At 52.4% G+C, this 27,154-nt stretch overlaps 3 long non-coding RNA genes across 4 annotated transcripts; all 3 read right to left on the reverse strand.

Moving 5' to 3' along the window:
• Positions 1–1,236: 1,236 nt before the first annotated feature.
• LOC135408055 (uncharacterized) lies at positions 1,237–4,358 on the reverse strand. The gene is made up of 3 exons (XR_010427204.1): positions 4,173–4,358; positions 3,723–3,852; positions 1,237–1,905 (listed from the first exon to the last, which is right to left on the reverse strand). It is a non-coding gene; the product is annotated as an uncharacterized LOC135408055 (long non-coding RNA).
• Positions 4,359–4,983: 625 nt separating this feature from the next.
• LOC135408054 (uncharacterized) lies at positions 4,984–17,829 on the reverse strand. The gene is made up of 3 exons (XR_010427203.1): positions 17,415–17,829; positions 9,025–9,154; positions 4,984–5,364 (listed from the first exon to the last, which is right to left on the reverse strand). It is a non-coding gene; the product is annotated as an uncharacterized LOC135408054 (long non-coding RNA).
• Positions 17,830–20,383: 2,554 nt separating this feature from the next.
• On the reverse strand, positions 20,384–21,424 carry LOC135408056 (uncharacterized). 2 transcript variants are annotated; one of them, XR_010427206.1, is made up of 3 exons: positions 21,381–21,424; positions 21,000–21,124; positions 20,384–20,475 (listed from the first exon to the last, which is right to left on the reverse strand). It is a non-coding gene; the product is annotated as an uncharacterized LOC135408056 (long non-coding RNA). The 2 variants fall into 2 exon arrangements; XR_010427205.1 differs by having other exon boundaries at positions 20,384–20,478.
• Positions 21,425–27,154: the final 5,730 nt, after the last annotated feature.

Here is a 27,154-nt window from a genome sequence, read left to right on the forward strand (position 1 = left end):
CTCCAGAACTCAGAAATGTGTTCATGCCTTGCCAGCCCACCCCCATTCTGTGCCACCCACCTGAGCTGGGCAGGTGAGGCCAAGGCTCCCCTTCCTCCTGCCAGTCACTGTCCCACCACATGGATCCCCGTGCTGGGCAGCACTTGGAAAAACTTGGGAAAGACAAAAGGGAAATGGCACTGTCTGTCAGAAAACATGTCTGTGAACAAACCTTCTGGACAAATGTAATCCCATCCCTCTGCTCCAATAAACCCAGGGCAGGCAGGTCTCTCCAGCCCAGGGAGAACAGGAAGGAGAACTGCAGGAACACAGGCAGGCACAGGCAGCTCTAGGCACTGATTCCCTGCAGACCTCTCTGCACTTGGGGCTCTTGGCACTTCATTTATAAAGAATGGGGGGCAGCAGCCCAGGAATGCCCCTCAAAAACAGGGGCCTGGGCGGCTGGAGATTATAGGAGGGGAGGTGTGAGGGGAGACACAGAGAGAGAACAGGAACAGGGGTTGTTTGGGAACAGGCTCTGTGTCCAGCAGGGATGGGAACTGGAAACACGGGAGGCTGGAGGAAGGCAGGGGGGGAGCACTGGCCTGCCTTGGATGGATCCTTTTTCCCTTTGCTCAGAGACCTCAACTCCACCCTCTCTGAGAGCAGCAGGGAACTGCTGCAGGGGAAGAGTTCATTTAGGCACAAGCCAGTGATGCAGCCACCGGGGCAGGGCAAGAGGGGAGAGGAACTAACACAAAAATGACACAATCACCACTGAAAGGGACTTTATTGAGCTACAACACAAACACATTCACAGCAGGCCAGGGCAGGAGGTGCCCCCAGGACCACCAACACAGCAGCTGGGCTGGCAGGAACACCCTCTTCTCAAGTTATGGAGCCAGGGGCTGACAGCTGGGATCGAGCCTGGGGGGGTTGGAGAGCACTCAGGCATCAGGGCCAAGTCCTGCCCAGTCACTGCAGACAGTTCAGCCCCAGCAGCAGGGGGAGTTTCTGCCTCTCTCTTCACTATTATTTGGGACCCAACAGCTCAGTGCTGTGGAATTTTAGCTCCATAAGTGTTTTACACAGTTGAGCTTCACCAGAACTGGGGCACTTGTCAGTATTCCTGACTCTTCCAGGGCTGCACTTCCTTTGGGCATGAGGAACCTTGCAGACTGCTCCAAACCTTCACAGCCCACTTGCTCTTCTTGCCACAGTTGGACCAGCTCACTGTACCTTCCGAAAGAGAAGGCAATGATCCCTTCTGAAACCAGAACCTCCCCCCCTTTGCTTTCCCATTCCATGTTTGGTTCCCTACACAACTGAGGCCCTGCCAGGCCTTGCCAAGTGGCAGCCAAGGAATCCAAGCCAGGAACCTGCCAGGGAACAATGTCTGTGCTACAGCAACATCATTCCAGGCCTCTCACTGCCACCCCTTTGCTTCTCCCAACAGCTCCAGGGGCACCAGAACTTGCCCTGAAGACAGAAAGGCTCCTTTTGGGAGCACCACGAGCCATCTATTGTGTAGCACTGGAATTCCATCTCCTGGACAAGCCATGAGAAGCAGGGAACAACGCCTACGGTGACACGTATAGAAATGAGTCACTGTGGTGCAATGACACAGGAGTGGAAACCATTCAGTCAGTCTGACCAAACCCCACAGTCTTCCGAAAGGAATTTCTTCTTTGTGGAGACAGGGCATGGCCAGGAATTCCAACACGTGCAGTCAGAGAGCCTTGCACAATTGGACACCTGACCTGTATGGTCCTCAGTGTTCCTGATGTTCTCCTGCACACACTGCTGGGGCAAGACTGACCTGTATGGTCCCCAATGTTCCTGATGTTCTCCTGCACACACTGCTGGGGCGAGACCAAAGGGATGCTCTACTCCTGCTTTTGCTGCAGCCTGTGACGAGAGGGGAACCTATTGGGATAAAGCACCCTGAATTTTTGCTTCACTATTTGCCCTTGTAGGAACAGCAAAAGCTACAAGAAACAAATTAGGATGCTGTCTTGCAAAGCAAACAAATGCAACATGCAAGGTACTAAGTGAACTGCCTTTGGATGTTAATTCAGTCAGACCTGCTGTGTTACAGAATAGAGCTACAATTGACTTTTTACTATTGGCTCAGGGACATGAATGTAAAGAATTTCAAGGAAGGTGTGGTATGAATTTGTCTGATCATTGGGAGTCTATTCACAGTGCATCCAACAGTTGCAAAAGGGAGTTGCAAAGCTGCATGTTAAGGAGAGCTGGGATTACCTGGAAAACCTGCTGAATAGTTGGGGAATATCAGCATGGGTTAAATCCATAGTAAAGATGGGATGGGCCGGTGTGAGGATGTTTCTGTCTATTGCAATATGCTTGCCATGCTTGATGCAATGCAATCAACCAACTATAAACAAAGCATTAAAGGCTGTTTTATTTGTAAAAAAAGAAGGGGGAATTATGGAGGTGAACAGTGTCACCTCCCTCAGGCCCAGGACAGTGGACATTGTTCAACTAGCTGGCAGAAAGCCATGGGAACGGAAAGCAGGACAAAGAGGACACAGAAGAAGAAGCTACAAGACTGCAAGAAGGACCTTGGTGGCTAAGATATGTAGTTATTTGTATCTCTTAAAACACAGGCTGTATTATGTAGACTTGAAAAAGTAAGCATAAGTAGAAGATCACCAATTGTTCTGCTTGAACTACCTATTGTTCTGCCTGGGATATAAAAGCTGATGCATTGTCATAATAAAGGTCTTCGTCTTTCTTACATCACCGAAACAGAGTCTGTGCCTTTTAAAGCCACACTCCTTCTATTGGGTTAAGGACTGAGGAAGTTGGACCTGTGTCTGACCAGGACAAGTGCAAACAAAATGGTGGGGACTGGAACACACACCTTGCACTCCTGCAGCTCTTACCATTACATTCCAGAGAAACCAGCCAATTGGACCATCACTGCTCATTTCTTAATCCCAATCCCACCCTTCTTTTGCACTTGGAGCACCACTTTTATCACCCAATTACAGTCCATTAGAGAGCTCCACGTCTAGCAGGGACAGGTACCCCTGGGATACTCTCAGGAATGCCTGAATCCATTGCAGGGACCTTGCTTTGAGCTCCCCAGGGCCGGGCACCCCGAGGATCTCCCCGAATAATCCTTTCGGTGCGCGCTGGAGTCCTGGGGGTGCCCCAACCCGGGGGGCACCAACAGCACTGTCCCTCCAGGGGGCACAATTTGGTCCTAAAATGTAGGGGGATCTTGCCTGTGTCCCAGACTGGTCCGGGGATCTGAGGCCCTTCCCGAGAAAATCTCGGTGCCGGCGTGAAGGGCCAGAGATCCCTTGGAGCCACGGGAGAGCAGGCACAGAGTCCCTCCTGGGGGGCCAATTCTGCTGCCTCAACTCAGCTCTTCAAAGAAGCCTCTAAGACTCAGATCGTGACTTTTAGAAGCCATGAAATCTTTTATTCCTATGCTCTTGAATCATTCCAGCCCACCAGGTGCCCTGGTAATCAGATCCCAAAGGGCACACAGACCTATCTCCATTGCAGCTGATATGGCAGCATCACAGGAGGATTCATTTTCCTTACCTGCATTCCTGTTCAATATTCAGGACATTCTCCTACACTCATTACCATACACACCTACCCTTAGAAGGTTTCCAAGGGGCTTCACCCAGGGCCCTCACAGGTCTGCTCTGTCTGGAGCCCTCAAAGTCCTCAGTGCCTGCCTGAGGAACCTCAACACAACTCACCTGCTTACACAGCAACTTGCTGCTGCTTGGCTGCTGCCTCACTTCCCTTCTTCCTTCTTTGTTCACCTCCCTTGGTTGCTCCCTTTCACTCCCTTGGCTCAGTTCTGTGCACTTTCCAGGCTACATCCCACTGCAAAAAGGATCAGCTCTTGTTACATCTTAACACTCAGACAGCATTCCCCCATTTTTCCTGACACTTGGCCATCAGGCCAATGTCTCATTATTTAAAGCAGAGTTTGACTCCTCAGTGACAACAACAGCTACAGCCCTGAATCCTAACACAGGCTGAGACACAAACACGGATGGAACTCTGAAGGATCCACTTTGTCCTGCTCACCAACCAAAAGGAGCTTTCTGAACTCAAGAAGAAGAGACCCAACATCCTTTTTCTGCAATGTCAACTGCTATAAATGTGATCCACAAGACCTGGAAAGGCCCTTCCCACTTCACCTGCAGGGCTGGCAGTGCCACCACTGGACACGGACCCAGTGGCTGGGCAGGAACGGAGGGGCTGGGGCGTCCAATCCATCGGCCCAGGCGGCACCAGGAGTTCCTGGAGTTCCTGCAGGGGAGAGCCTCAGGATTATGAAGGATTATGAAGATCAGTTTAAAATTCAATATGTATATCTCCTGGAATATAGGGAGTTTGACACGGCCTACTGGTGCAACAAGGACACACTCAAGGCTATCTATTCAAAGGATCTACCAGCACTCAAAAGCTATCACTGTCCTTCTTGCAGGGCGAACTCAGGAAACTCTGTTGGCCAAGAGCCTCCAGGAGGATTTCCAGCTTTTGGGGTTCCCTTTTAACCATTTTTCCCATCACTGTAGCTGGGACTATCACCTGCCCTACAGAGGGAACAGCCCACAAAGTTCACTTTGCAGGGATGCCATTAACTCAAAGTCCCTTCTCAGGGGGGTCACTGCACACCTTGGCCTTTGTTTGCCCTCCCCACCAAAGATGCTTCCAACAATTCTGAGACATATGGCAGACCCAGAGCTCTCCTCAGGGAATGCTTCATCTGCTTAAAGGCTGTCCTTGCACCATCTAGCCAAGGCAGAAAATGCTTTACATGCTATTCTTAAAAGTTGGCATAACAGTCTTACCACACATCCAGAGGGAGCAATCCAGAGTCCATCCTGTCCTACCATTCCCAGCAAGGCAGTTCATGGGCTGTCTGGGGCTGAGGGAGGAGTCAGGGGGTTTCTTTTCTTCCTTCCTGCTTTCCCCATTTTCTCCTTCCAAAGCAAAGGTATCCTGGCTTTCCTTGCTCAAGGAGATGCAGCAAAGGCCATCTTTGCAATCCAATACTGGAAACTGCTCGAGGTTGTCATTCAAGGTGCTTCTCTCAGGTCCTGCACTCATCAATCATCTTGGTCATTGGTTCCTTGGCAGGTTCTTGCATTCACGTCCTACAAGCAAACCAGGATGAGCAAATTCAGCTGTTACTGCAACCAATCCAAGCTGGCATTCTGATTTTAAAGGACACTGGCTTGGCCCTACCCATATAGATCCCACATTAGGGGTAATACCTACAAGTTCTACCCTCTTCCACCCTCCTGGAAGTCCACTGGCCCACACAACAGGAACAACTGCAGCTGCCACTTCAGTCAGGACCTTGCTGCTGACAGGAGTTATTCCCTGCACAACAAGAGCTGCTGCTTGGACACATTTAGTTTCAGCAATTACAGTTTCAATATCCTCACTTTCTTAATCCCAATCCCACACTTCTTTTGCACTTGGAGCACCACTTTTATCACCCAATTACAGTCCGTTAGAGAGCTCCATGTCTAGCAGGGACAGGGACCCCTGGGATACTCTCAGCAATGCCTGAATCCATGGCAGGGACCTTGCTTTGAGCTCCCCAGGGCCGGGCACCCCGAGGATCTCCCCGAATAATCCTTTCGGTGCGCGCTGGAGTCCTCGGGGTGCCCCAACCCGTGGGGCACCAACAGCACTGTCCCTCCAGGGGGCCAATTTGGTCCTAAAATGCAGGGGGATCTTGCCTGTGTCCCAGACTGGTCCGGGGATCTGAGGCCCTTCCCGAGAAAATCTCGGTGCCGGCGTGAAGGGCCAGAGATCCCTTGGAGCCACGGGAGAGCAGGCACAGAGTCCCTCCTGGGGGGCCAATTTTCCTGTCTGAAATCAGCTCTTCAAAGAAGCCTCTAAGACTCAGATGGTGAGTTTTAGAAGCCATGAAATCTTTTATTCCTATGCTCTTGAATCATCCCGGCTCACCAGGTGCCCTGGTAATCAGATCCCAAAGGGCACACAGACCTATCTCCATTGCAGCTGATATGGCAGCATTACAGGAGGATTCATTTTCCTTCCCTGCATTCCTATTCCATACTCAGGACATTTTCCAACACTCATTACCATACACACCTACCCTTAGAAGGTTTCCAAGGGGCTTCACCAAGGGCCTTCCCAGGTCTGCTCTGTCTGGAGCCCTCAAAGTCCTCAGTGCCTGCCTTAGGAACCTCAACACAACTCACCTGCTTACACTGCAACTTGCTGCTGCTTGCCTGCTGCCTCACTTCCCTTCTTCCTTCCTTCTTCACCTCCCTTGCTTGGTCCCTTTCAATCCCTTAGCTCAGCTCTGTGCACTTTCCAGGCTACATCCCACTGCAAAAAGGATCAGCTCTTGTTACATCTCAACACTCAGAGAGCATTCCCCCTTTTTTCCTGACACTTGGCCATTAGGCCAGTGTCTCATGATTTAAAGCACAGTTTGACTCCTCAGTGACAACAACAGCTACAGCCCTGAATCCTAACACAGGCTGAGACACAAACACGGATGGGAACTCTGAAGGATCCACTTTGTCCTGCTCACCAATCAAAAGGAGCTTTCTGAACTCAAGAAGAAGAGACCCAACATCCTTTTTCTGCAATGTCAACTGCTATAAATGTGATCCACAAGACCTGGAAAGGCCCTCCCACTTCACCTGCAGGGCTGGCAGTGCCACCACTGGACACGGACCCAGTGGCTGGGCAGGAACGGAGGGGCTGGGGCGTCCAATCCATCGGCCCAGGCGGCACCAGGAGTTCCTGGAGTTCCTGCAGGGGAGAGCCTCAAGACAACAAAGGATTAGGAAGATCATTTTAAACTTTAACATGTATATCCCCTGCAATATGGGGACTTTGACAAGGCCTACTGGGGCAACAAGGACACACTCAAGGCTATCTATTCAAAGGATCTACCAGCACTCAAAAGCTATCACTGTCCTTCTTGCAGGGGGAACTCAGGAAACTCTGTTGGCCAAGAGCCTCCAGGGCAATTTCCAGCTTTTGGGGCTCCCTTTTAACCATTTTTCCCATCACTGTAGCTGGGACTGTCACCTGCCCTACAGAGGGAACAGCCCACAAAGTTCACTTGCAGGGATGCCATTAACTCAAAGTCCCTTCTCAGGGGGGTCACTGCACACCTTGGCCTTTGTTTGCCCTCCCCACCAAAGATGCTTCCAACAGTTCTGAGACATATGGCAGACCCAGAGCTCTCCTCAGGGAATGCTTCAGCTGCTTAAAGGCTGCCCTTGCACCATCTAGCCAAGGCAGCAAATGCTTACAGGCTGTTGGAAAAGTTGGCAGAACAGTCTTACCACACATCCAGAGGGAGCAATCCAGAGTCCACCCCGTCCTACCATTCCCAGCAAGGCAGTTCATGGGCTGTCTGGGGCTCAGGGAGGAGTCAGGGGGCTGCTTTTCTTCCTTTCTGCTTTCCCCATTTTCTCCTTCCAAAGCAAAGGTATCCTGGCTTTCCTTGCTCAAGGAGATGTAGCAAAGGCCATCTTTTCAATCCAATACTGGAAACAGCTCGAGGTTGTCATTCAAGGTGCTTCTCTCAGGTCCTGCACTCATCAATCCCCTTTGCTATTGGTTTTCTTGGCAGGTTCTTGCATTCACATCCTACAAGCAAACCAGGATGAGCCAATTTAGCTGTTACTGCAACCAATCCAAGCTGGCATTCTGATTTTAAAGGACACTGGCTTGGCCTTACCCATATAGATCGCATATTAGGGTTAATACCTACAGGTTCTGCCCTCTTCCACCCTCCTGGAAGTCCACTGGCCCACACAACAGGAACAACTGCAGCTGCCACTTCAGTCAGGATCTTGCTGCTGACAGGAGTTATTCCCTGCACAACAAGAGCTGCTGCTTTGACACATTTAGTTTCAGCAATTACAGTTTCAGTATCCTCACTTTTCCATTTCATTTCTGCCTCAACTTTTCCACTCAATCTCTTCCTAGCAGAGGTTTGGACGAATTTGGCAAATAGACCAACTGAGGAATTCCCCAATGTTTTCCCAGTTTCACCCCTGTCACACCAATCACCTTAACACTGCCAGTCCTTCATTCTCCCTCTATTGTGTTAAGGATTGAGGAAGTTGGACCTGTGTCTGATCAGGACATGTGCAAACCAAATGCTGGGGACTGGAACACACACCTGGCACTCCTGCAGCTCTTACCATTACATTCCAGAGAAAACAGCCAATTGGACCATCACTGCTCATTTCTTAATCCCAATCCCACAATTCTTTTGCACTTGGAGTATCACTTTTATCACCCAATTACAGTCCATTAGAGAGCTCCCTGTCTAGCAGGGACAGCTACCCCTGGGATACTCTCAGCAATGCCTGAATCCATGGCAGGGACCTTGCTTTGAGCTCCCCAGGGCCGGGCACCCCGAGGATCTCCCCGAATAATCCTTTCGGTGCGCGCTGGAGTCCTCGAGGTGCCCCAACCCGGGGGGCACCAACAGCACTGTCCCTCCAGGGGGCCAATTTGGTCCTAAAATGCAGGGGGATCTTGCCTGTGTCCCAGACTGGTCCGGGGATCCGAGGCCCTTCCCGAGAAAATCTCGGTGCCGGCGTGAAGGGCCAGAGATCCCTTGGAGCCACGGGAGAGCAGGCAGAGTCCCTCCTGGGGGGCCAATTCTGCTGCCTCAACTCAGCTCTTCAAAGAAGCCTCTAGGAGTCAACTGGTGAGTTTTAGAAGCCAGGCATTGCTTGCTTACAACACCCTGCCATGATCCCAGCCCACCGGGTGTCCTGGCCATCAGCTCCCAAAGGGCACACACAGGTATCTCCACTGCAGCTGATGGCAGGGGTCAGCACTACAGGAGGGTTCTTTTTCCTTCCCTGCATTCCTGTTCCATATTCAGGACATCCCCAACACCTGTTTCCATACACACAAACCCTTATAAGCTCTCTGAGGGGCTCCATCAGAGGTGTCTGGTGGTCACCTGTGCCTGGAGCCCCCCATGTTCTAAGTGACCACCTTATCAACTTCAAGACAACTCACCTGGTTGTAGAGGAACTTGGTGCTGCTTGGCTGCTCTCTCAGTTCCCTTCTTCATTCTTTCTTTACTTCGCTTGCTTAGTCCCTCTAAATCCCTTGGCTCAGCTCCATGGAGTTTCTAGGGTACATCCCACTGCAAAAACTACCAGTTCTTAGTACACCTCACAACTTAGACACCAGGGAGCAACGCAGAAATCATCTAATCCAGGGAACTGCCTCCAAATATTGGGACAAAAATACCATAACATTCCACAGCCTCCCTTGGCAAATAAACACCAAACTACTCAGACACAAACAATAACCTGCATGCTACAACAGCCTGGCACTGCCAAGTCAGTTGGTAAATTACACAAGGTGAACTTCTTTACAAGTTCCAGTTATGATACAAAAACGAGGGAGATCACAGACTCCCCCAGACACTTTTACTCTGAGGAAAGAAGGAAACCAAAGCCATCCCCAGTGCTGCAATAGCTCAGGCTCCCAAAAGGCCCAGGGGCTGGGCTGGGGCTTTTGGCTGCCCTGGAGCACAGGCAGGAACACGATGTCACCACCCCACAGCCACAGCTGAGAACCCAAAGAGCAGCCACACCAGCAGCTCCTGCCAGCCCTGCTGGGCTGGGCCTTGGGGAGGAAGGGCACTGACCTTTCTTCCTGCCTAGGAGCAAAGAGCCTCCTTGCTGAGCACTTCTCCTGCCAAGGGCATCAGCTCAGAGGGGAAGTTCATCAAGTGCAACTTCCTGGAATGAGAAAGATACTTGTTCCCTGGACAATCTCTTTCCAACGGAACTCAGAAGTACACACTAGAAGTTCAGGTGTTACCTAAAATTTCATACAAGAACCTCTGAGACACAACTGGTGAGTTTCAGAAGCCAGGCAATCTTGTATTCCCATGCTCTTGAATCATTCCAGCCCACCAGGTGCCCTGGCAATCAGCTCCAAAAGGGCACACAGAGGTATCTCCACTGAAGCTGATATGGCAGCATTACAGGAGGATTCATTTTCCTTCCCTGCATTCCTGTTCCACATTCAGGACATTCTCCAACACTTATTACCATACACACCTACCCTTAGAAGGTTTCCAAGGGGCTTCAACGAGGGCCTTCCCAGGTCTGCTCTGTCTGGAGCCCTCAAAGTCCTCAGTGCCTGCCTTAGGAACCTCAACACAACTCACCTGCTTACACTGCAACTTGCTGCTGCTTGCCTGCTGCCTCACTTCCCTTCTTCCTTCCTTCTTCACCTCCCTTGCTTGGTCCCTTTCAATCCCTTAGCTCAGCTCTGTGCACTTTCCAGGCTACATCCCACTGCAAAAAGGATCAGCTCTTGTTACATCTCAACACTCAGAGAGCATTCCCCCTTTTTTCCTGACACTTGGCCATTAGGCCAGTGTCTCATGATTTAAAGCAGAGTTTGACTCCTCAGTGACAACAACAGCTACAGCCCTGAATCCTAACACAGGCTGAGACACAAACACGGATGGGAACTCTGAAGGATCCACTTTGTCCTGCTCACCAATCAAAAGGAGCTTTCTGAACTCAAGAAGAAGAGACCCCAGGTCCTTTTTCTGCAACTTCAGCTGCTATAAATGTGACCCACAAGACCTGGAAAGGCCCTTCCCACTTCACCTGCAGGGCTGGCAGTGCCACCACTGGACACGGACCCAGTGGCTGGGCAGGAACGGAGGGGCTGGGGCGTCCAATCCATCGGCCCAGGCGGCACCAGGAGTTCCTGGAGTTCCTGCAGGGGAGAGCCTCAAGACAACAAAGGATTATGGAGATCATTTTAAACTTCAATAGGCATATCTCCTGGAATACTGGGACTTTGGCAAGGCCTACTGGTGCAACAAGGACACACTCAAGGCTATCTATTAAAAGCATCTACCAGCACTCAAAAGCTATCACTGTCCTTCTTGCAGGAGGAATGCAGGAAACTCTGTTTGCCAAGAGCCTCCAGGAGGATTTCCAGCTTTTTGGGCTCTCTTTTAACCATTTCTCCCATCACTGTAGCTGGGACTGTCACCTGCCCTACAGGGGGAACAGCCCACACAGTTCACTTGCAGGGATGCCATTAACTCAAAGTCCCTTCTCAGGGGGGTCACGGCACACCTTGGCCTTTGTTTGCCCTCCCCACCAAAGATGCTTCCAACAGTTCTGAGACATATGGCAGACCCAGAGCTCTCCTCAGGGAATGCTTCAGCTGCTTAAAGGCTGCCCTTGCACCATCTAGCCAAGGCAGCAAATGCTTACAGGCTGTTGGAAAAGTTGGCAGAACAGTCTTACCACACATCCAGAGGGAGCAATCCAGAGTCCATCCTGTCCTACCATTCCCAGCAAGGCAGTTCATGGGCTGTCTGGGGCTCAGGAGGAGTCAGGGGGCTTCTTTTCTTCCTTCCTGCTTTCCAGATTTTCTCCTGCCAAAGCAAAGGTTTCTTGGCTTTCCTTGCTCAAGTAGATGCAGCAAAGGCCATCTTTTAAATCCAACACTGGAAACTGCTTCAGGTTGTCATTGAAGGGGGTTCTCTCAGGTCCTGCACTCATCAATCCCCTTTGCTATTGGTTTTCTTGGCAGGTTCTTGCATTCACATCCTACAAGCAAACCAGGATGAGCAAATTTAGCTGTTACTGCAACCAATCCAAGCTGGCATTCTGATTTTAAAGGGTACTGGGTTTGCCTTACCAGGAGAGATCCCACATCAGGGGTAATACCTACAGGTTCTGCCCTCTTCCACTCTCCTGCAGTTCCACTGGCCCACACCACAGGAACAACTGCAGCTGCCACTTCAGTCAGGACCTTGCTGCTGACAGGAGTTATTCCCTGCACAACAAGAGCTGCTGCTTGGATGCAATTACAGTTTTAACATCCCCAGTTTTCCATTTCATTTCTGCCTCAACTTTTCCAGTCCATCTCTTCCTAGCACAAGTTTGGGTGAGTTTGGGCAATAGACAAACTGAGGAATTCCCCAATGTTTTCCCAGTTTCACCCCTGTCACACCAATCACCTTAACACTGCCAGTCCTTAATTCTCCCTCTATTGGGTTAAGGACTGAGGAAGTTGGACCTGTGTCTGACCAGGACATGTGCAAACCAAATGCTGGGGACTGGAACACACACCTGGCACTCCTGCAGCTCTTACCATTACATTCCAGAGAAAACAGCCAATTGGACCCTCACTGCTCATTTCTTAATCCCAATCCCACACTGCTTTGGCACTTGGAGCACCACTTTTAGAACACAATTACAGTCCATTAGAGAGCTCCAAGTCCAGTAGGGACAGGTACCCCTGGGATACTCTCAGCAATGCCTGAATCCATGGCAGGGACCTTGCTTTGAGCTCCCCAGGGCCGGGCACCCCGAGGATCTCCCCGAATAATCCTTTCGGTGCGCGCTGGAGTCCTCGGGGTGCCCCAACCCGGGGGCACCAACAGCACTGTCCCTCCAGGGGGCCAATTTGGTCCCAAGGCTTCAATGGACAGCCCAAAAGGCATTTCAAGAGGCCTTCTTTGGAACCCACCAACGGGTATGGGCAGGAAGCCACAAGAAGGCCTCATTTCTAAAGGCAGGGGGATCTTGCCTGTGTCCCAGACTGGTCCGGGGATCTGAGGCCCTTCCCGAGAAAATCTCGGTGCCGGCGTGAAGGGCCAGAGATCCCTTGGAGCCACGGGAGAGCAGGCACAGAGTCCCTCCTGGCGGCCAATTTTCCTGCCTGAAATCAACTCTTCAAAAAAGCCTCTAAGACTCAGCTGGTGAGTTTTAGAAGCCAGGCATTCCTTGCTTACAACACCCTGCCATCATCCCAGCCCCACGGGTGCCCTGTCAATCAGCTCCCAAATTGCACACACAGGTATCTCCACTGCAGCTGACATGGCAGCAATACAGGAGGATTCATTTTCCTTCCCTGCATTCCTGTTCCACAGTCAGGACATTTTCCAAGACTCATTACCATACACACCTACTCTTAGAAGGTTTCCAAGGGGCTTCACCGAGGGTCTTCCCAGGTCTGCTCTGTCTGGAGCCCTCAAAGTCCTCAGTGCCTGCCTTAGGAACCTCAACACAACTCACCTGCTTACACTGCAACTTGCTGCTGCTTGCCTGCTGCCTCACTTCCCTTCTTTCTTCACCTCCCTTGCTTGGCCCCTTTCAATCCCTTGGCTCAGCTCTCTGCAGTTTCCAGGCTACATCCCACTGCAAAAAGGATCAGCCCTTGTTACATCTCAACACTCAGACAGCATTCCCCCTTTATTCTTGACACTGGGCCATCAGGCCAGTGTCTCCTTATTTAAAGCACAGTTCGACTCCTCAGTGACAACAACAGCTACAGCCCTGAATCCTAACACAGGCTGAGACACAAACACGGATGGGAACTCTGAAGGATCCACTTTGTTCTGCTCACCAATCCAAAGGAGCTTTCTGAACTCAAGAAGAGACCCAACATCCTTTTTCTGCAACTTTGGCTACTATAAATGGATCCACAAGACCTGGAAAGGCCCTTCCCACTTCACCTGCAGGGCTGGCAGTGCCACCACTGGACACGGACCCAGTGGCTGGGCAGGAACGGAGGGGCTGGGGCGTCCAATCCATCGGCCCAGGCGGCACCAGGAGTTCCTGGAGTTCCTGCAGGGGAGAGCCTCAAGACAACAAAGGATTAGGAAAAGGATCATTTTTAACTTTAATAGGTATATCTCCTGGAATATGGGGACTTTGACAAGGCCTACTGGTGCAACAAGGACACACTCAAGGCTATCTATTCAAAGGATCTACCAGCACTCAAAACTATCACTATCCGTCTTGCAGGGGGAACTCAGGAAAATCTCTTTGCCAAGAGCCTCCTGGACGATTTACAGGTTTTTGGGTTCTCTTTTAACCATTTTTCCCATCACTATAGCACGGACTATCACCTGCCCTACAGGGGGAACATCCCACAAAGTTCACTTGCAGGGATGCCATTAACTCAAAGTCCCTTCTCAGGGGGGTCACTGCACACCTTGGCCTTTGTTTGCCCTCCCCACCAAAGATGCTTCCAACAGTTCTGAGACATCTGGCAGACCCAGAGCTCTCCTCAGGGAATGCTTCAGCTGCTTAAAGGCTGCCCTTGCACCATCTAGCCAAGGCAGCAAATGCTTACAGGCTGTTCTTAAAAGCTGGTATAAAAGTCTTACCACACATCCAGAGGGAGCAATCCAGAGTCCACCCCGTCCTACCATTCCCAGGAAGGTAGTTCATGGGCTGTCTGGGGCTCAGGGAGGAGTCATGGGGCTTCTTTTCTTCCTTCCTGCTTTCCAGATTTTCTCCTTCAAAAGCAACACCCATCTTTTAAACCTAAGGTTGTCATTCAAGGTGGTTCTCTCAGGTCCTGCACTCATCAATCATCTTGGACATTGGTTTTCTTGGCAGGTTCTTGCATTCACATCCTACAAGCAAACCAGGATGAGCCAATTTAGCTGTTACTGCAACCATCCAGTCTGGCATTGTGATTTTAAAGGGTACTGGCTTTGCCTTACCAGGAGAGATCCCACATCAGGGGTAATACCTACAGGTTCTGCCCTCTTCCACTCTCCTGCAATTCCACTGGCCCACACCACAGGAACAACTGCAGCTGCCACTTCAGTCAGGACCTTGCTGCTGACAGGAGTTATTCCCTGCACAACAAGAGCTGCTGCTTGGACACATTTAGTTCCAGCAATTACAGTTTCAACAACCCCAGTTTTCCATTTCATTTCTGCCTCAACTTTTCCAGTCCATCTCTTCCTAGCAGAGGTTTGGGTGAGTTTGGCAAATGGACCAACCGAGGAATTCCCCAATGTTTTCCCAGTTTAACCCCTGTCACACCAGTCACCTTAACACTGCCAGTCCTTAATTCGCCCTCTACTGGGTTAAGGACTGAGGAAGTTGGACCTGTGTCTGACCAGGACAGGTGCAAACCAAATGCTGGGGACTGGAACACACACCTTGCACTCCTGGAGCTCTTACCATTACATTCAAGACAAAATAGCCAATTGTACCACCACTGCTCATTTCTTCTGTGCCACAGCAACATCATTCCAGGCCTCTCACTGCCAACCCTATGCTTCTCCCAGCAGCTCCAGTGGCACCAGAACCTGCCCTGAAGGCACAAAGGGTCCTTTTGGGAGCACCACGACCCATCTGGACTGTAGCACTGGAATTCCATCTCCTGGACAAGCTGGGAGAAGCCGGGAAGACAACCAGGACCTTACAGGTCAACTGGGGGCACCTCTTCATCCAACAGCAGCTCCAAGAAAGGTACTGAGTCAACACCTCACCAAAAACACAGGAAAACAACTGCCAACACCTCGACAATCACTCCAGTTTTCAATTGATAAAGCAACACTGAAGAAAAGCTTTTCAGACACTTGGCAAGACTCCATCCCACTTTAACCAGTGTGTGGGACTCGTTCCCAGCCTCCTGAGGTTCATTTCCCACCTCCCTTGGGGCTGCAGTACAGTTGGTTCTACACACACACAGGGAGCTGCTGCTCCTGCATTCCAGTCTCCTGGTTCCCCTTGCAACTCCTCCAGCTGTTTGCCCAGCTCTCCAGTGCCCATTCCTTTGCCCACTGCACTTGTTCACAGCCCCAGGGCTCCCAGGGCCACCCTGGGCTCTCCCCTGCCCTGACACTCAGGGCCCTTTCCCAGCCCCGACTCCATCCAGCACTGACCCAGCTGCTGCACCTGCAATTCTCCTGCTCCTGCCCTCCCTCTGCCTGCAAAACACCCCTGCCAGCTCCTGCACCCCACCTCTTACCTCCCAGCAAAGCAGAGCTGCATCCTCCTGGATCCTCCAGCTGGATGCTGCTGGCTCTGGGCAGCTCCCACCCTTCAGCAGGGGATGCCAAAGGCAGCTCTGGGGACTGGCCCCAGGGCAGGGACACCCACTCTGGGTCACACCAACACTCAGTCAGCTCAGGCCTGGGCTCTTCTGCCTGCAGGGCAACAAACAGCCAAGCAGGGACACTGGGACACTCCAAGGAAACAGGCAAAACAAACTCAGCAGCCTGGCACACCACAGCCCCCAGACCTGCCCAGGCTCCAGCTGCTGCACAGACCTGTGGCCACACAGGACCCAAACCCACCCCCAGCACAGACAACCCTGGGCAGGTCAAGCTGCTCATTCCCAAACACAACCAAACATCCATCCCACTGTCTGCCAGCCCCTGCTCCCAGCAATCCATCATCTTTCCCATTTCCTTTCTTTACAGGTCCTTCCATTCACATTCTACTATCAAACCATGATCAGCAAATTTAGCTGTTAATAAAACCAATCCAGCTTGGCTTCCTAATTTTAAAGGATACTGGGTTTGCCTTACCAGGAGAGACTCTGGCTTAGGGGTAATTCTTACAGCTTCTGTCCTTGTCCATTTTCTTGGAATTCCACTGGCCCACACCACAGGAACAACTGCAGCTGCCACTTCAGTCAGGACCTTGCTGCTGACAGGAGTTATTATCCCTTTGTAAACACCAAACTGCTTCAATACAAACAATCTAGTGGACACTACAACTCCTTGGCACTTTCAGTGTAACCAGTGCAAGTCAGTTCCTAAGTTACACAAGGTTTTCTTCTCAAGTTGTAATTAATTAAGATATCAAAACAACAACAACTGTGAGATAAGAGATCCCCCCCAATGGTTCTACTTTTAGGGAAACAAAAACCCAAACCCCCATCCCCAGTACTACAATAGCTCAGGCTCCCAGAAAGGCCCAGGGGCTGGGCTGGGGCTTTTGGCTGCCCTGGAGCACAGGCAGGAACACGATGTCACCACCCCACAGCCACAGCTGAGAACCCAAAGAGCAGCCACACCAGCAGCTCCTGCCAGCCCTGCTGGGCTGGGCCTTGGGGAGGAAGGGCACTGACCTTTCTTCCTGCCTAGGAGCAAAGAGCCTCCTTGCTGAGCACTTCTCCTGCCAAGGGCATCAGCTCAGAGGGGAAGTTCATCAAGGGCAACTTCTTGCACTGAGCAAGATTCCTCTTCCCTGGACAATCTCTTTCCAGCTGAACTCAGAAGTACACACAAAAGTTCAGGTGTTACCTAAAATTTCATACAAGAACCTCTGAGACTCAATGGATGAGTTTTAGAAGCCAGGCAATCTTTTATTCCCATGCTCTTGAATCATTCCAGCCTGCCAGGAGTCCCTTTGGCAATAAGCTCCCAAAGGGCACACACAGGTATCTCCACTGCAGCTGACATGGCAGCATTACAGGAGGATTCATTTTCCTTCCCTGCATTCCTAATCCCTACTCAGGACATTTTCCAACACTTATCACCATACACACCTACCCTTACAAGGTTTCCAAAGGGCTTCACCGAGGGCCTTCCCAGGTCTGCTCTGTCTGGAGCCCTCAAAGTCCTCAGTGCCTGCCTTAGGAACCTCAACACAACTCACCTGCTTACACAGCAACTTGCTGCTGCTTGCCTGCTGCCTCACTTCCTTCTTCCTTCTTTCTTCACCTCCCTTGCTTGGTCCCTTTCAATCCCTTGGCTCAGCTCTGTGCACTTTCCAGGCTACATCCCACTGCAAAAAGGATCAGCCCTTGTTACATCTCAACACTCAGATATCATTCCCCCTTTATTCTTGACACTTGGCCATCAGGCCAATGTCTCATTATTTAAAGCAGAGTTTGACTCCTCAGTGACAACAACAGCTACAGCCCTGAATCCTAACACAGGCTGAGACACAAACACGGATGGGAACTCTGAAGGATCCACTTTGTCCTGCTCACCAACCAAAAGGAGCTTTCTGAACTCAAGAAGAGACCCAACATCCTTTTTCTGCAATGTCAACTGCTATAAATGTGATCCACAAGACCTGGAAAGGCCCTTCCCACTTCACCTGCAGGGCTGGCAGTGCCACCACTGGACACGGACCCAGTGGCTGGGCAGGAACGGAGGGGCTGGGGCGTCCAATCCATCGGCCCAGGCGGCACCAGGAGTTCCTGGAGTTCCTGCAGGGGAGAGCCTCAAGACAACAAAGGATTATGGAGATCATTTTAAACTTCAATAGGCATATCTCCTGGAATACTGGGACTTTGGCAAGGCCTACTGGTGCAACAAGGACACACTCAAGGCTATCTATTAAAAGCATCTACCAGCACTCAAAAGCTATCACTGTCCTTCTTGCAGGAGGAATGCAGGAAACTCTGTTTGCCAAGAGCCTCCAGGAGGATTTCCAGCTTTTTGGGCTCTCTTTTAACCATTTCTCCCATCACTGTAGCTGGGACTGTCACCTGCCCTACAGGGGGAACAGCCCACACAGTTCACTTGCAGGGATGCCATTAACTCAAAGTCCCTTCTCAGGGGGGTCACTGCACACCTTGGCCTTTGTTTGCCCTCCCCACCAAAGATGCTTCCAACAGTTCTGAGACATCTGGCAGACCCAGAGCTCTCCTCAGGGAATGCTTCAGCTGCTTAAAGGCTGCCCTTGCACCATCTAGCCAAGGCAGCAAATGCTTACAGGCTGTTCTTAAAAGTTGGTATAAAAGTCTTACCACACATCCAGAGGGAGCAATCCAGAGTCCACCCCGTCCTACCATTCCCAGGAAGGCAGTTCATGGGCTGTCTGGGGCTGAGGGAGGAGTCAGGGGGTTTCTTTTCTTCCTTCCTGCTTTCCAGGTTTTCTCCTTCAAAAGCAAAGGTTTCTTGGCTTTCCTTGCTCAAGTAGATGCAGCAAAGGCCATCTTTGCAATCCAATAGTGGAAACTGCTCGAGGTTGTCATTCAAGGTGCTTCTCTCAGATCCTGCACTCATCAATCATCTTGGTCATTGGTTTCTTGGCAGGTTCTTGCATTCACGTCCTACAAGCAAACCAGGATGAGCAAATTCAGCTGTTACTGCAACCAATCCAGTCTCGCATTCTGATTTTAAAGGATACTGGGTTTGCCTTACCAGGAGAGATCCCACAGTAGGGGTAATACCTACAGGTTCTGCCCTCTTCCACTCTCCTGCAATTCCACTGGCCCACACCACAGGAACAACTGCAGCTGCCACTTCAGTCAGGACCTTGCTGCTGACAGGAGTTATTCCCTGCACAACAAGAGCTGCTGCTTGGACACATTTAGTTTCAGCAATTACAGTTTCAACAACCCCAGTTTTCCATTTCATTTCTGCCTCAACTTTTCCAGTCCATCTCTTCCTAGCACAGGTTTGGGTGAGTTTGGCAAAGAGAGAAACTCAGGAATTCCCCAATGTTTTCCCAGTTTCACCCCTGTCACACCAATCACCTTAACACTGCCAGTCCTTCATTCTCCCTCTACTGGGTTAAGGACTGAGGAAGTTGGACCTGTGTCTGACCAGGACATGTGCAAACCAAATGCTGGGGACTGGAACACACACCTGGCACTCCTGCAGCTCTTACCATTACAGTCCCGAGAAAACAGCCAATTGCACCATCACTGCTCATTTATTAATCCCAATCCCACACTGCTTTGGCACTTGGAGCACCACTTTTATCACCCAATTACACTCCATTAGAGAGCTCCATGTCTAGCAGGGACAGCTACCCCTGGGATACTCTCAGCAATGCCTGAATCCATTGCAGGGACCTTGCTTTGAGCTCCCCAGGGCCGGGCACCCCGAGGATCTCCCCGAATAATCCTTTCGGTGCGCGCTGGAGTCCTCGGGGTGCCCCAACCCGGGGGGCACCAACAGCACTGTCCCTCCAGGGGGCCAATTTGGTCTCAAGGCTTCAATGGACAGCCCAAAAGGCATTTCAAGAGGCCTTCTTTGGAACCCCCCAATGGGTATGGGGAGGAAGCCACAAGAAGGCCTCATTTCTAAAGGCAGGGGGATCTTGCCTGTGTCCCAGACTGGTCCGGGGATCTGAGGCCCTTCCCGAGAAAATCTCGGTGCCGGCGTGAAGGGCCAGAGATCCCTTGGAGCCACGGGAGAGCAGGCACAGAGTCCCTCCTGCAGGGCCAATTTTGCTGCCTGAAAACAGCTCTTCAAAGAAACTTCTAAGACTCAGCTGGTGAGTTTTAGAAGCCAGGCATTCCTACACACTGTGAGATATTTTAAAAGCTTACTGAGTGAAAAAACATACAGCTTTTATCAGTGACATCTGACCTCCCACAGACAGCTCCTTTTCCCTTTCAGTACAAAATTATTTTCATGGAATCATTTAATAGGAAGTGCCCAGGAACCCCAGACTGTGCTTTCCAGAACAGAAAATAAACAGAGGGAAGGAGCTTTGCATGAGTGTAACATACTCCAGAACACACCTGACTTTAGTTTTACTCTGTATGCTCAAATATAGCAGAAGACAAAAACTCCAGCAGGAGAGCTGGCACATTACCCATGGTACCCTCAAAGTCCCCCTTAAGAGACCTGGAGAAAAATCGTAGTTGTGCGAGTCCCTTTTGCCTGCAGATGGCTGGGGATCCTCTCCATCCACCTCGTGCTCTCCCAACAGCAGAAAGGGGAACCTCAGGGACACGGTGGCACTCGACATCCTGCTGAGAGAACAAGGAAACCTTTAGCATAAAGGGGAGTTGGAATCTAAAACTTCCTTTCCTGGGAGCTTTGTGAAGCCTGCAACCAAGAGGGGGAAAATTTGCATCTCCTTTGGTGCAGGTGTCAACAGAGGCCAACAGAGCTTTCACCTTTTTCAGACAACTGTGCCCTTTTTGGCTCCCTGGCAGCTCCAATGGCACCAGAACCCCCTTCCTGCACACCCACGGGTGTCACACACAGGCACCCACACACCTTTGCTCCAGCCCACACGGGGCCAACATTTCCTCACCCTGCACATCCCAAGGGGAGTAGTTTTGCTAGAGAGCACAGCAACCCCCCTGTCCTCACAAACTGCCTCCCTGAAAAAAGGAATAATTTCTCCTGGACACTCCTCCCACAGTCAAGGTTTTTTAAAATGTGCTCAGGGTCCCTCCCAGCTTCTGCCTGCCCTTGCATTTAAAGGCATGGGCATGTTTCAACAGCAAACCCAGCTCCTCACTGGCAGTATAAGCCCTGCTCTCACCTGGACAGACTCCCGGGCTCGGCACAGCTGTGGCTCATGGAGCAGCTTCCCAAGGCCCTTCTCTCTCCCAGCAGGAAGCACAACTCGCCTCCACTCCCCAGCACCAGGGGAAACCACGAGCCAGGCTGCAAACTGACACAGAACAACCAAAAAGCATTAATGCAGCACCAAGAAACCAAGTTAAAGCAGTCTTTGCCTCGTAACCCTGCACGGGGAAAGACTTTGGGATTCCGAGGCAATCCCTGAGACACCCAGAGAGCAACAGCCCCGCAGCCCTGCCACGGCTCCCCCGGGGTCACCCGGCAGGGAAGGGGCTTACCCGGCCCCCGCTGCCCAGCACAAGGCGCCCCTAAACGCCCCCCGGCTCCCCCGGTCCATAACCCAGCGGCCAAGGCGCTCTCCCCTCCGCAGCCCGGGCAGCAGCGGGGCACCGCCCTCAGCCCTCACACACAACCGACCGCACCCCCCCCGCCGGCCCTTTATACCGCGGGCCGGCAGCGCTGCCCAATCAGCGCTCGAGCGCCGCCGCCCAATCCCAGCCCGCCTGGCCCTGCGGCCCCGCCCCGCCCGCTCAGCTGAGGGAGATCGGGAACTGGGGACAGGAACCTGCTGCTGGGGGAGACAGCCTGGAGATGGAATTGCACACGGGCACCTGAAGCCCAGGCGATTTGCTTGCCTTGGCAAGGCCCTGTCACAGGAAATCTTGCTCCCTGTCACAGGAAATCTCTGTTTCCCTGCCCATCCCTGGAGACAGGTGGCCCCTAAAATCCCCGGCAATCAGGAAGCACAGGCTGGAGGAGCTGGCAGGACCCAGTGGCCGTGTGTGCTGTGTGACACCGTGTCCTGCAGCCCCACGGACCTGCACAGCAGGGACAGGTCCTGGCAGCGTTTCAGTGCTGAGGCCAAAGCTGGGGCTCAGGGACAGCTGGGGCACGTGGCAGCTCTGGGAATCTCTGCCATGGATGGCTGGGCATTCCAGGACTGCCTGCTGGGCAAAGGAGCTTCTCTGCAGACTGTGGAACCAACAGGTCTCATGGACTGTAAGAAGCCAGAACTGCTGCAGGACTGTAGAGGAATCTGGGTCACAAGAGACAGTTCAAGGTCTCTAAGTCTGACCTCCTGCTCAGGCCACAGTCACCAATGGGATCGCACCGGGTTGCTCAGGGAGGGATCCAGTCATGTTTTGAAACATTCCACGGATGGGGATACAACAACCTCCCCAGGCAACCCGTTCCATGAGCGACTGTCCTGACAAAATACCTCCCCTCCTATGCGGTTGGCAGCAACAGCTGGGCTGGCAGGAGCAGAACCTCCCTGCTGGGCCATTCCCCAGCAGCCCAAGTGCCCTGCACAGGGCTTGGTGCGGAGGCCTGGGCAGCTCGTTCCTCCAGCTGGGCATTTTAGGAGCTGCCCTTGCTCCGTCACTGCCAAGTCCCTCTGGCAGTGGTGCAGCTCCTCAGCTGGAATGCCTCTGAGGGACTCCCGGCCACGTTTCCCAGCAGCTGAAGGAAGGGAGGGTCACCCCCCAAGCTGGGCTGCCTTTCTCTCGCTGCCTTTTCCCCACCTTTACACTGCAGTGACAAGAGCTGCACTTTCCCAGGGAACGGGGCAGTGACAGGGCAGAGCAGCAGGCAGGAACCCCCTTCTTTTCTGCAGGCCACTGACTAACTGTGTGTGAAGGGACAGCGACTCTGGTACCAACTCCACCTTCCACTTCTTGTCACAGATCGATCTGAGGCACTTGTCAGGTCAATACCTGCTCTTTTCAGGAGCACCAGGCTTGTGGTCAGTGTCCTCATTGTAGCCCACGAATCCCTCTAGGTGTTAAATCAGCCTCCCTGTCCTGATTCTTCTCATGAAGAATTAGCATTTAATGAGATCTACAAATTATCCTGAGAGGGTCTATGTTACAAGCTCAGTTTGGCAGTGTTGCTATCCTGGAAAGTGTGGAACAGTGACTGTCAGTTCTCCTTAGGATGCTCTTAAACACCATCCCTACATTCCCAGGAGAACTCTGGAGGGAGAGACAGAGAGTTTAAAACATGAAACCTTGGCATCGCAATTGTTATTTCTAAGGATGTGTTTCTATCTGATACAGTTGTTGGGGTGATTACTCTGGAGAGTGTTTTGTACCTCAGGCAGTAAGTCTGGTGTATCAGCCTCCTCGTGAGCAGGAACCAGCAGGTTCCCCAAAGGAATGTTCTGTCAGACTCTGTCAAACACAGCACGGAGGTGAGCAGGAGTGGTGCTTGTGCACAGCTGAAGTGAAGCACACTTGGATTCGAACTGCTCTGGGAGATCTTTGTTGAGATGGGTATTTCTGCACAGCTTCTTGTGCCATGTTGAATTTAGAGATGAGCTGATAAAGGCAGTGACACTGTTCTGTCATCACTGAGCTTTTGAGGATTTCAAACCCCTTACTCTTAAGTCCAGGGGCTCGTTCCCTGGGGTCCGTGCTCGGGGGTTTGTTCCCGGGGCTCGTTGCCGGGTCCCGCCCGTGCCCGCTGCGGGTCCTGGCCGGTGCCGCCTCTCGCCCGGCAGGCGGAGTGGGGGCCCCGCGGCGGGAGGACCGAGGTGGGACTGGGGCTGGAACCCCCCCAGGGAACGGGACACGGTCCCGCTCGGGCCGGGGGAGCCGGGGCTGTGCCTTGGCACGGGAGAGCGGTGACCCCGGTGGGCACGGCCGGGACTGCAGCCCCGGGGCGCGACCCAAAAGCGGGGGATGGACCCCAAAGCACGGCTGGGATGAGAGAGTGTGTCGTGGGTGGCCATAACCACTTGTCCCTCCCGCAGTCCTCGGCCCTGTCCGTGCTGCTCCTTGGCAATCCAGGCGAACCAAGGACGCCTGCTTCCAAATTGCCAGCCACTCCCCCATACCACCACAGTGATCCTCAGATCTCAATTCGGTCAGACAAGACTCGACACATAAGGAGCGAAAACGGACATGAACTCTCCCATAAATGCATAAAGCTACTTTATTTTCAGTATACATTTCATTTTGAAAAATATAAATGCTAAAGTATCTCATCATTTCATCTTTTGATTCCATAAAAGTCACAATAGAAAGCTTCATAAAACTGTAAAATACTATAATGTTATAAGGAATTTCATGGTTTATATTACTGGGAAAAAAAATCACTTGAATAATATTTGAAACGTTTTCTGCTTTTTTCCTTTTTGTTCCACCATCCTGATCCACTTCATTTCGTCCCAAGTTTTCATTCTCTCCTCCAAAGCAAATACAGACTTAGGAGAATTAAAAACAATAATAAAAGTAGCTGAAAGTGCTGTTGATTCAAAATAAAAATACAAATACAAAGGTGTATCAGCAGGCCAGAGGCTGGTGGCCACTGTGTTCCCGGAGCTGGGACAAAGCTGGCTGTGGCTGGTGGCCGTCAGGGGTCCCACCGGGAGCTGGGACCTTGGATTTGTGAGGGGAAGGTCGTTGTTGACGGCCGACTCTGATCTCAGAGGGCTTTGGGTCAGCCTCCACACCTATTCCCTGAAGCGCCCACCCAGGCTTTTCCTACGAAATAACCCAATTTGGATTGAGCTGCTCCTCTTCAGGCCTTTTCCCATGTCTCTCCAGCCTTTTCAGAGCAGGTTTCAGCTGCGTTCCTGTGACACACAACACAGCTTTCATGGAAACGGAAGCGAAGACCCCTTTAGAGTGAGCGGGGGATGTACGGAGGTGACAGTTCCTTCGTGGGAACAGATGCTAAAATTTGGCATTTAAGGTCTCAGGACCATCAGAAAATCCTCTCGACTTAACCAACAAGAACTTTGGTTTCAAAAGAACCAAGCGGCAGCACGTGCCCTTCGTCTGCAGAGGGGTTGTCTCCATCAGGGAACTCACCTGGACAGCTCGGGGATTCTTTCTTCTTATTTCAATTTTTGGACGAAGCTTTTAGTGCGTACCCTCATGTACCCAGCGTCCTGGTCCAAACCCGACACAAATAAGGATTCCTCGCAGGGAAAAGGCGCCAGCACTGAAAGCCCTGCCGGCCCACGGAGTGCCCAGGCTGCGTCACACACTGCACCTGAAAGCAAACCTCACAAGCTTTCTGTCCCGGGAAACAGGGCTGCTGTCCCCTCCTTTGGTCAGCCCCGCCCACCACTGCCGGCCACCCGATCCAAACCCGATCCAAATGAGGATTCCGCACAGAGAAAAGGTGCCAGCACAGAAAGCCCTGCCTGTTCACGGACACCCCAGGCTGCGCCACACACTGCACCTGAAAGCCAAACCTCACAAGCTTTCTGTCCCGGGAAAAGAAGACTGCTGCTGTCCCTCCCTTTGGTCAGCCCCGCCCCGCCATTGCCGGCCACCCGATCCAAACCCGATCCAAATGAGGATTCCTCGCAGGGAAAAGGTGCCAGCACAGAAAGCTCTGCCTGCCCACAGAGTGCCCAGGCTGCGCCACACACTGCACCTGAAAGCCAAACCTCAGAAGCATTTTGTCCGGGGAAGCAGGGCTGCTGTCCCCCCTTTGGTCAGCCCCGCCACCCATTTTAGCAGCCCCCCCAAAACCCGATCCAAATGAGGATTCCTCTCGGAGAAAAGGTGCCAGCACAGAAAGCCCTGCCCGCTCACGGACACCCCAAGCTGCGCCACACACTGCACCTGAAAGCCAAACCTCACAAGCTTTCTGTCCCGGGAAAAGAAGACTGCTGCTGTCCCCCCTTTGGTCAGCCCCGCCCCGCCATTTTAACAGCCCCCCCCAAACCCGATCCAAATGAGGATTCCTCGCAGGGAAAAGGTGCCAGCACAGAAAGTCCTGGCTGGCCACAGAGTGCCCAGGCTGCGCCACACACTGCACCTGAAAGCCAAACCTCACAAGCTTTCTGTCCCGGGAAACAGGGCTGCTGTCCCCCTTTGGTCAGCCCCACCCACTCCTGCCGGCCACCCGATCCAAACCCGATCCAAATGAGGATTCCATGCAGGGAAAAGGTGCCAGCACAGAAAGTCCTGCCTGCCCACAGAGTGGCCAGGCTGTCAAAAACACACTGCACCTGAAAGCCAAAGCTCACAAGCTTTCTGTCCCGGGAAACAGGGCTGCTGTCCCCCCTTTGGTCAGCCCCGCCCCTCCATTGCCGGCCACCCGTTCCAAACCCGATCCAAATGAGGATTCCTCGCAGGGAAAAGGTGCCAGCACAGAAAGCCCTGCCTGCTCACGGACACCCCAGGCTGCGCCACACACTGCACCTGAAAGCCAAACCTCACAAGCTTTCTGTCCCGGGAAACAGGGCTGCTGTCCCCCCTTTGGTCAGCCCCGCCCCGTCATTTTAGCAGCCCCCCCAAAACCCGATCCAAATGAGGATTCCTCTCAGGGAAAAGGTGCCAGCACAGAAAGCTCTGCCTGCCCACAGAGTGCCCAGGCTGCGCCACACACTGCACCTGAAAGCCAAACCTCACAAGCTTTCTGTCCCGGGAAACAGGGCTGCTGTCCCCCCTTTGGTCAGCCCCGCCCCCCCATTTTAGCAGCCACCCCAAAACCCGATCCAAATGAGGATTCCTCGCAGGGAAAAGGTGCCAGCACAGAAAGTCCTGGCTGGCCACAGAGTGCCCAGGTTGTCCCACACATTGCACCTGAAAGCCAAACCTCACAAGCTTTCTGTCCCGGGAAACAGGGCTGCTGTCCCCCCTTTGGTCAGCCCCGCCCCGCCATTTTAGCAGCCCCCCCAAAACCCGATCCAAATGAGGATTCCTCGCAGGGAAAAGGTGCCAGCACAGAAAGCCCTGCCTGCTCACGGACACCCCAGGCTGCGCCACACACTGCACCTGAAAGCCAAACCTCACAAGCTTTCTGTCCCGGGAAACAGGGCTGCTGTCCCCCCTTTGGTCAGCCCCGCCCCGCCCTTTTAGCAGGCCCCCCAAAACCCGATCCAAATGAGGATTCCTCGCAGGGAAAAGGTGCCAGCACAGAAAGCCCTGGCTGGCCACAGAGTGCCCACGCTGTCCCACACACTGCACCTGAAAGCCAAACCTCACAAGCTTTCTGTCCCGGGAAACAGGGCTGCTGTCCCCCCTTTGGTGAGCCCCGCCCACCCCTGCCGGCCACCCGATCCAAACGAGGATTCCTCGCAGGGAAAAGGTGCCAGCACAGAAAGTCCTGGCTGGCCACAGAGTGCCCAGGCTGCGCCACACACTGCACCTG

This window comes from Pseudopipra pipra, unplaced genomic scaffold (assembly GCF_036250125.1).
Source record: "Pseudopipra pipra isolate bDixPip1 unplaced genomic scaffold, bDixPip1.hap1 HAP1_SCAFFOLD_156, whole genome shotgun sequence".
Classification (NCBI taxonomy): Eukaryota; Metazoa; Chordata; class Aves; order Passeriformes; family Pipridae; genus Pseudopipra; species Pseudopipra pipra.